Below are 9,464 nucleotides of genomic sequence, written 5' to 3' on the forward strand. Positions count from 1 at the left end.
GCTTTGCGGTATAAATGCCACCACCGTGCATTTGATTTTCATTTAATTTTAATCTTCAGAGAAACCTCTTCTTTTTTCTCCCCAGGGGAGAGAATCAAAATTTAGGAATGAAGTGAGATCTCTCCTCAAGTATGTAAACATACTTAAACCTCTCTCGGTCTAAAAAAATGAAATCCATTCTTTACTTCACGTGCCCTCCAGCCAACTCATCTCTCTCCTCCTGAGGAAGCTTTTTCAAAAAGCAGCTCACACTCATGATCTCCCCTTCTTTGCACTCATTTTGTCCATTTCCCTGTGTAAGTACTGTAGTGTGGCAGGGCAGGTCACAAGCTGACAGACAGCACCTGGGGAGCACGGTCAGCCCGCTCTGTACAGCTTGGATCATGCCTGGTTATTAAACACAACTTGTGGGTTTAACAGAATGAGTCCTTGACCACTCAAGTCAGTGGGCAACCTCTGGGCAGGCAGTCTGGCTTGGGAAGCTTGTAGCATTCCTCTGAGCTTCAAGGAGCTTCCGATTCTTGGCTACTTCCCCGTCCTTCCTCTCTGAAACGGAGGAAGAAAGGAAAGAAGGAGGGAGGGAGAGAGGCAAGGATCGTTTCAAAGCAAAATCATCTGACTACAGACTCCATTCCCTTTTTCCTTTATTAGGATCCATTCCAACTCACTGCTGTTGGGGCTGCTAAAACAGAGACCACGTTTTTGCCACTTGTAGATCTGGCCTTGTAAGAGAAGAACTCTTTCCCTCACCTCACCTCCTATCAAAGTACCTACCATTCCTCCATTGAAATTTCATTAACGATCTAGATCTTGGAAGATTTTCTGGGACGAAGAGAACACAAAAGTGGAGCCTATCAGCAGAGGTGCGCCAGCAGAAGGGAAGGGGGTTTGCCCAAAGGCATGCTTCACCTGCTCCCCAGTGCTCCCAGGAGTCAGTCCTGGTCACTTACAGGAGAGGAAAATGGGGTGACAAAAGGCCATGAGTGAGTTCACAGCCTTGGTACACAGTGAGTTCTCTCTCCCCTCCCAGCTGCACTAACCATATTTCCTGTTCTCTTATGTGAAGTGTGAGTCTGGCACTCTGTGAAGATGCAGTGCCCACTTTCAGCCAAGCAAAGCAGCCTTTCCTCCAGATTGAGATGGCTGTGCCTCTTCTCAGTGCTCTGCTTCTCCAGCTGCAGAAGCAGGGCCCGGCTCCCACCTCCCCAGATCCAGAGGGAATGAGCCACTACGAGGCTCTAGCAGTCCACGGAGTTCCCAAACTTACCAGCGTTTCAAATCTAAACATAGCTACTACCCACTTCCCTGCACTTTCCACCCGCTTCCCTATAATTCAGGCTGCTGAACAATCAGTACCTCCTTTGACAACAAAGGGGACAAGTGTGAAAAGCCAGGGTAGGCAATGGGCAAACTCAGAAAGTAGGTGGAACATTTCTCTGATGTGCCATCTCGTTCCTTTCTCCTGCTCCCTCTCCTGAAGTCAGCAAAGAGTCTGCAGATAGTCATGTGTACGTGAGTGTGAATTTCAAGTTCTCAAACGGTAGCTCATAGGGACTTGATCTTTCCTTATAAAATAAAACAGTTTCGGTCACCACGAGAAACAGCTTGTCAGGCAGGTAGGACCACGGGGTCCTTCATCTGACCATCCCACACAGAGAGCTCCTTCAAAACATGCACAGAGCTGGACCAGGTGGAGCGTCTGAGACGGAAGGTCCACAGTCATTCATTTCAGGGACTTTCCCCCAGCCTCTGCCTCTCTGGTGGCTTTGCTGTCATCACCCACTTACTTAGGCCAGACCTGGGGACACTCATGGGTGACCCAGGAAGGCTGGCTCAGGGGAAGTGGAGGACAGGCTGTGCTGATGATTTATTAAACGCTGTGGCTTCTTCCTCCTCCACAAGGCTCCTCATCAGAGGGTGCGGCTTGGGTCATGCTGGGCACTCAGCAGCTTTGTGGTGGGTATCGGTTTGTGCTTCCTCCCCTTTGCTTTCGATTCAGTGCTTTCCTGTTGCAGTCTGAGCAGTTCTATTTAACCACAGCCCCACAGCAGCTACCGCTGCATGCAAACTGGGTCCATCGGGGGGCAAGTGTAGGGCAACCCGAGGGGAAGAAAGGGCTGAGAGGTGAGAAAGGAGAGTGGTGTAAGCCAGCTGGAAATGAAGAAAAAATTCCCAAGATAGAATGCCATGATGAATAACAATCCAGAAAACATTCCAGTAATTTAAAAAATATGTTCCAGCTCACATTCGGCTATGGTAAAAGTCAATCCTGATCTAAGTTAATCAGCTCAAATATATTTTCATTGGAACATACCCTTGGAGGTATTTTTCAAAGAAATAAGAAATCTGTAGGTGAGATGAGGTGAACTGGGGTTTTAATTCAAGAATTAATTTAAAATTAAGTATCCAAATTCAGGTCTGATTCAGGAATAAGATAAATGACAATTTGGGGGTAGAATTTACATTAGACAGGTTTGAGGCCCAGGCAAAGAACAAGAGTTTGTGAAGGCCTAGAAGCAAGAGAAGGCAGCGTGTGTTTGCACCACGGGAGGCCAGCATGAGTGGAGTGCAGGCTGATGGCAGCTAGGCAGGTGACTGATCGTGGAGAGCTTACGAGCCATGCTAGGACATTTGGACTCTAGCCTAAGGATAGTGGGAAGCAACTAAATGATTTTAAATGGAGGAGGTGAATTTACCAGAAGTGCATTTATAAAAAAAACCCTTTCTCGTAGCTGGTGGAAAATGATCCAAGGGGAGAAAAACTAGAAGCAGGAAACCAGCAAAGACTTACAAAAGTCCAGAGGTGACTGCTTAGGCCAGGTGAGGATGAGAATAAGTGGGTAGATTCAAAGAAGTCGGTTTTACTGGACTTGGTTATTGATTGAATGGAGAGAGTGAGCAAAAGAGAAATCAAAGATGAATCCCCGGTTTCTAGCTAGGGCAACTGGGTGGATGTTGTGGCATATATTAGGAAAAGGAACATCAGAAGAGGAATAGTCTGAGAAAGTGAGTTGATTAATATGACTTAGGAATATCCAATCAGAGAGGTTCCAGAAGGTAGTTGTTATATTAGTGTGGAGTTCAGGGGAGATGAGATTTGGGAGTCACCGGCATATAATTCTCATAAAGCCATGGAAGAGAGGAGATTTCTCAGATGAGGTGTAGAGGGAAGACAGGCTGACATAGGACAGGATCCTGAGGAACACCAACACCTAAGGAGTTGGTAGAGAGCTTGCAAAGGTGCCTAGGATCCATGAGGAAGGTAGGGGGGAATAACAGTGTGTGGAAACCACAGGAAGACGGTGAGTCTATCAAGGAGATTGATGGTGTCCGTTTCTGCTCAGTGTCAGGTAAGACAAAGATTGATATAGCCACCAGGTTTAGTAATGGGGGACATTACTGTCCTTCATGAAATCCCCATCTGTACAGTGGGAGTCGGTGCCAGATTAGTCTGTGTGTGAGAGAGGGAGAAGTGAAGAATTAGAAATAGCAAGGCGTGCCGACTGTTTCCTCTCCCTCAAATGCCCTTCCACGCTTTACCTACTTGGTAAAATCTTCCTCCTTCCAGGGTAGGGGTGAAGTGAAGGATATTTATAAGCAAGCAAACACAAATCCAAGGAATATTTTCTTTTCCAGATGCAAATTCAGCCAGGGCTGGAAGTCAGGAAGTGGGTGACTTACTCCATGCTCACCAGACAAGAACTTTCAACCAATAAAGGAGGTCTGTACACTCCCTGGTGCCAGTGTGGGGGTGTTGGTCTACATTAAGCCAAGAATGTGATGCAATTCTTAGGAACAGGAAGAGGTTTAGCTGGGATGGGACGAGGACTCTGACTTGAGGGAGGTGGAGTAGGAAACAGAGTAGTTTTTTTTTTTTTTTTCAAAGAGCAGAGCTAGCAATGAGCTGACAAAAGCAGAAGGGATTGAAAAACTATACCTGAAAGCCGTTCTACCCCATCTCTAATTACAGTAAAGCACACAGAAAAAGGATCAGATTCAGAATTGTACCACCTCTTGTACCACCTATTAGGGGAGAGAAAATACTCACCTCAGGACTCTCTTGCCACAAGGGACCCCCGCCTGCACTTTTCTCTTCAAGCAAGGAACAGCTATTGTAATCACAGATGAGAAAATTTATCGGTAAGATGGGGATAGTGGCTATCAACATACATGATAACATGTAGAAAAGCACCTTACATGCTATTTAAGAACAGTTCACGGTTGCCTGGGTGGCTCAGTCGGTTAAGCGTTCAACTCTTGATTTCAGCTCAGGTCATGATCTCAGGGTCCTGGGATTGAGCCCCACGTTGGGCTCTGCACTGAGCATGGAGCCTGCTTGAGATTCTCTCTCTCCCTCTACGTCCATCCCTCTCCTCACTCACTCTCTCTAAAAAAAAAAAAAAAAAAAAAAAAAATGCTAACAATGAATCATGGAACACTACATCAAAAACTAATGATGTACTATATGGTGACTAACATAACATAATTTAAAAAATTAAAGTAAAAAAATTTGAAAAGAACAGTTCAAATGTTAGCTGCTGATGTTCTTACAATGTATAAAAGCACAAGCATATTTTTAAACAAATTTGAATAAGAAATATTAGATACAGATGACATTTGCTCTGAATGACACAGACGCATGTTATGACAGACGTATTTAGACACTGTTGGGAATCATTCTTTGGACTTAGCCAGTCATCTTAAATGGAAAGAATCAGCCCTGAACAACTTACTTTCTTCATGCTTAAAAAAAATTATTTAAGAATTGGTGCTATGTGGGGCTCCTGGGTGGCACAGTCGTTAAGCATCTGCCTTCGGCTCAGGGCGTGATCCCGGCGTTATGGGATCAAGCCCCACATCAGGCTCCTCCACTGGGAGCCTGCTTCTTCCTCTCCCACTCCCCCTGCTTGTGTTCCCTCACTCGCTGGCTGTCTCTGTCAAATAAATAAAATCTTTAAAAAAAAAAAAGAATTGGTGCTATGCGAGATCTAAAATTCTGGGGTTAAATGGAAAAACATGGCCAGAGGTTTTTGTTTGTACAGGTCAAATCATTAAACTGAGATTAAAGAAATAGCCCAAAATATTTTCCTCAGAGGACAAAGAAAAGGCAAACAATTATTTTAAATGAGTGTATTTTTGTTATGGTATTTATTTATAGCAATGAGATTTGCCTTGTCTGTCACATAAAGACCATAATTTTTTAAAAGCTCTTCTCTTTTCAGTATAGTTGTTTTCCAAACACTACATTGGACACTTTGAGGAAGTGGCAGTCTTCAGACTGGAGTTTTGCTGCCCTCTTCTGGGAACATGAAATCATAGCCCGAGAAATAGCCTGAGAAATGGACCTGAATACTGCCACACAACCAGACCAGGCAGAAAACGGCCCCATCAGTAATAAAGTGATCACAAAACAAGGTCGTTAGTTTCCAGAGGAATGAGTAGAATTGCATTGATCACCACTGCTTTCCTTGAACAGTTAGAATAGTCATGATAATAGTGATACACTGTGGTACTTAGAGATCCCTTCATGGCTCATAAAATCTTCGCGACCGTTATTGCATTTTTACCTGCTTTTATCCTCAAATAGTCCACGTGAAGTGGGTGAAGCAGGTCTCATTCCCACTTTCCAACCATAGAAAACTGAGGCACATGGTACCTAGGTAACCTTAAGCCTTTTAGCTACAGACTGGCAAGCTGGATTTAGAAACCAAGTCTCCTGGCTCTGGGTTCAGTATTTTCCAGCCTTCCCCACCACTTCCCCACAGACCACTGCTGCATGTGACGGCGGTAGTTTGTCTCTGTTGTGGTTTCATATAAATCGCTATCCTTTTCCAGTAATGTCCATTTTACACTACGCTGTTTACCTAACTGATGAAAATAAATATACTGTTCTGTATAATTCTAGCAAGGCTACACTGCTATTGCAGCAAAAAGGACAAAAACAAACATATCTACATAAATCCCACAAGCAAGTGGATGGGCTGTAGCAGAACTTCTTAAACTTTTGCTCAAAAGTTCTTTAGTGTTTTGTTTTGTTTTGTTTTGTTTTGTTTTTAAGAATCTTCAGCAAGCAGACTTCTGCAATAATAAGTCCCAACTCTGCTATGGGGAAAACTGAGTTTTGAGAAAGATGAAAGAAAAAATAATAATGAAAAAAAGATGAAAACAATCAAGAAAAACCAGCTCGAGAGTCAACGTACTTTCATTCTAAAGTTCTAACTGTGCAAATAACACGCTTTCCATATTAATGTAAATGGCCAAACAAAAGGCGAATAAATATGCTCTTCAGTCCTCACTTTTATAGGGCTTACTACCTGCCTCTGCATGCCCAGCCCAACAAACCTCACTGCCTACCCACACTACTTGCAAGGGCATCACTGGGAGTTTGGCAGGTGCAAACTGCCATCGGTTGCTCACAGCTAAGCCTTAAACCAGTTTTTTTTTATTTTTTTAAGATCTTATTTATTTATTTATTTATTCATTCATTCATTCATTTATTTATTTAGAGAGTGCACGCAAGCAGGCGAGGGGCAGAGGGGGAGAGAGAGAATCTCAAACTTCGCACTGAGCCCCACACTGGGCTCAATCTCATGACTGAGATCATGACCCGAGCCGAAATCAAGAGTTAGGTGCTTAACTGACGAAGCCACCCAGGCGCCCCAAGCCAGTTTCTTAACTCTAGCATGGTAAAATATGTCTTACTTTATATGGCATGGTGGTCAAGGTATTTATAATTGAACTGGAGTCACATTTTCAGATGGCAATTCGGCAAGGGGTTGAGTGACATGAAAAGCTCGCTTAATATTATCCATACAATATACAAGCGTGATGCCTCTGTGGCCAACTGAAAACATCCCCAGACCGATATCTGCCAGTCTATTTGACTTTTGTACTTTCTCTTCAAGTCAAATTTGTCTCCACATCTTAATCTCTTCTCCCTCTTCACCTTCTTACTTCCAATTGTTTCTGCCCTAAAGAATCAACTTCATTTGCTGTATTATCGCTCTTCCTTTTCTCCGATGTGTTCACCATATGTTGCTAGAATCTTCCTATTTTTCCTTTATTTTGTTCTTCTGTTTCATTTGCCTTTTCCCCTTCCCATCCGTTATTTAAGGCGGCGGGGTTGGGGGAGCCAGCGGGGAGGGCCAGAGGGAGAGAGAATCTCAAGCAGGCTCCACACCCAGCACAGAATCCGACATGGGGCTTGATCTCACAGCCCTGAGATCATGACCTGAGCAAATTGAGTCAGACGCTTAACTGACTGAGCCATCCCTCTTCCCATCCCTTATTAAGCCTAGACCACTTTATTCCACTTTGGCTTTTTCCTATTTTCATTCAAAATATGTGTATATCCATGACTTACAGAGCAGCCCATTTCCAGAAAACTTTTGCATAATTATTTTAGGTCAGTTTACTCATTCTGCAAATATTTGCCTAGTACCTCCATGTCTGCCATTGTATCGCGTGCCAAGGATTCAAACACACGTGAATAACAACTGGTATCTACCTCAGGGACCTCACAAAGCATATAGCGGCGACAAGAGCACACTGTATTTTAAGTTTGTAGGTTTTATGCTAGAAGTATGAACAAGTTGCTGCGAGAAGATGAATCCACATCTTCTCCCAGGTTGGTGGGAAGGATGACGTGAGAATGTTAGGAAGGATTTACAAAGGAGACTATAGAGCTGGGTCTTTGAAAGATGAGAACTCTATAGTAGACTGAAAGTGAAAAGGATAGGGACGCCTGGGTGGCTCAGTCAGTTAAGCATCTGCCTTTGGCTCAGGTCATGATCTCAGGGTCCTGGGATCGAATCCCGCATCAGGCTCTCCACTCAGCGAGGAGTCTGCTTCTTCCTCTCACTCTCCTCTGTGCTCTCTCAAATAAATAAATAAAATCTTTAAAAAAAACCACACACATAAGAAATTTACAAATAAAAAGAAAGTGAAAAGGATAGGGGTAAAATACACACACACACAAACTCTGGGGAAAAGGCATGAATGAGCCAAGGCAAAAGTAAAGTGCATGACTATTTAGCGAAGGCTAGATAATTTGGTGTAACTGAAACAAGAGGTGATGCTGAGTGGCAAAGGAGTCCGGAATTACACAGTGGGGTCAGACTGTGAAAGCAAACTGGTGATCTTACCAAAGGAAATAGGGGTATGATGAGCTCTTTAAGAAAATTTCTGGTATTAACATGGTAGCGAGTTTAAGAGGGACGTATATAAAGTAAGTAGCAGGAGTCTACTACAAGAGCCCAAATTAAAGCTAATGAGAGCTCGAATCTAAGGCCAAAAGGAAAGGAAGTGCCAGATGAGAAATATTTTGATAGTTACGAAAAATAGACTTTGGTTAATAGGGGAGAGGTGAAAGGAGAAAACAGAAGAAGCAAATGCAATTCATGACTTGTGGGGGTAGCAGGTGAGGTTTAAAAACTACAAGTACAGTGGGAAACAGAGGTTAGGTTTTTCTTTGAGAGGACTGGGATAGAAGTAATGTTTTAAATGCACTGAAGAATTTATGGGCTATTCAAATACAGGTATCCAATAAGCAGCAAAAAATTGGGGCCTGGACCTTAAGTTTGAGGAGTTACCAGTAATACGATGATAGTTGAAGCCCTAAATACAAGAGACAAACTAGAAGAGCTTGTTCTTGAATTCTTGCAATGTTTAAAGTTTTTTATAAAGGGGTATCTTAAAGCAGAGACATAGCTGTATTGACTGATAAGGGAATACTGTATATTATAAAATCACTAAAAGGTAAAATAAACTAAGGTCTAAAAACAGAGTGAATACAAGTTGACTCTGAAGTTCTCGATTACAGAAGTAAAGTTGTAGCACTACATTAACTCCTAAGCAAAAACAGCACCTAGGGGAATGAAGTAAAACGAAAAAATATAAAGAAGTGAGGGGAAACAAGAGGGAGGCAGAGAAAGGGCAAAAGGACATAGAAAAAAGGGGGTTTGTTTTTTGAAAATCATTTTGCTGAACTTTAAGTGAATCAGATGTAGAAAAAAGTTGAATTAACACTGAGATCAAGTGAAAAAGTAAAGGACCAAATAAAATAAGATGTATAAAAAACAAGGATGAAAAAGAGCAAGCAAGAACTCAAGAGCCAAGAATATTAAAAAGGTACAAAGCGAGACATGACAGAAGTAAATTTTTTAAAGAGAATAATAAAATCTAATCTAAAATATGGATTCAGGTTCAGCACTTGAAATAAACTTAATTAGAACTGAGTGATTAAATTGCTTGACCTAGTTTTATACTGTTAGGTCAACTGTGTCTGTGATAAGAATAGGATGTAGAGCCGCCTGGCTGTCTCAGTCAGTAGAGCATGTGACTCGATCTCAGGGTCCTGAGTTCAAGCCCCACGATGGGTGCGTAGCCTACTAAAAAATAAAAAAAAAATAGGATGTAAGACTCAATTTGCCCATTGTATTTCAAACTAGGTCACACATGCTACA

The 9,464-nt window shown here is 42.6% G+C and overlaps 1 long non-coding RNA gene across 1 annotated transcript; it reads left to right on the top strand.

The window, feature by feature from the left end:
• Positions 1–620: 620 nt before the first annotated feature.
• On the top strand, positions 621–4,094 carry LOC148109207 (uncharacterized). The gene is made up of 3 exons (XR_015726396.1): positions 621–863; positions 3,637–3,721; positions 3,971–4,094. It is a non-coding gene; the product is annotated as an uncharacterized LOC148109207 (long non-coding RNA).
• The last annotated feature ends 5,370 nt before the right edge of the window (positions 4,095–9,464 follow it).

Source organism: Ursus americanus, chromosome 12 (genome assembly GCF_024610735.1).
Source record: "Ursus americanus isolate L20-20 chromosome 12, mUrsAme1.1.p, whole genome shotgun sequence".
Classification (NCBI taxonomy): Eukaryota; Metazoa; Chordata; class Mammalia; order Carnivora; family Ursidae; genus Ursus; species Ursus americanus.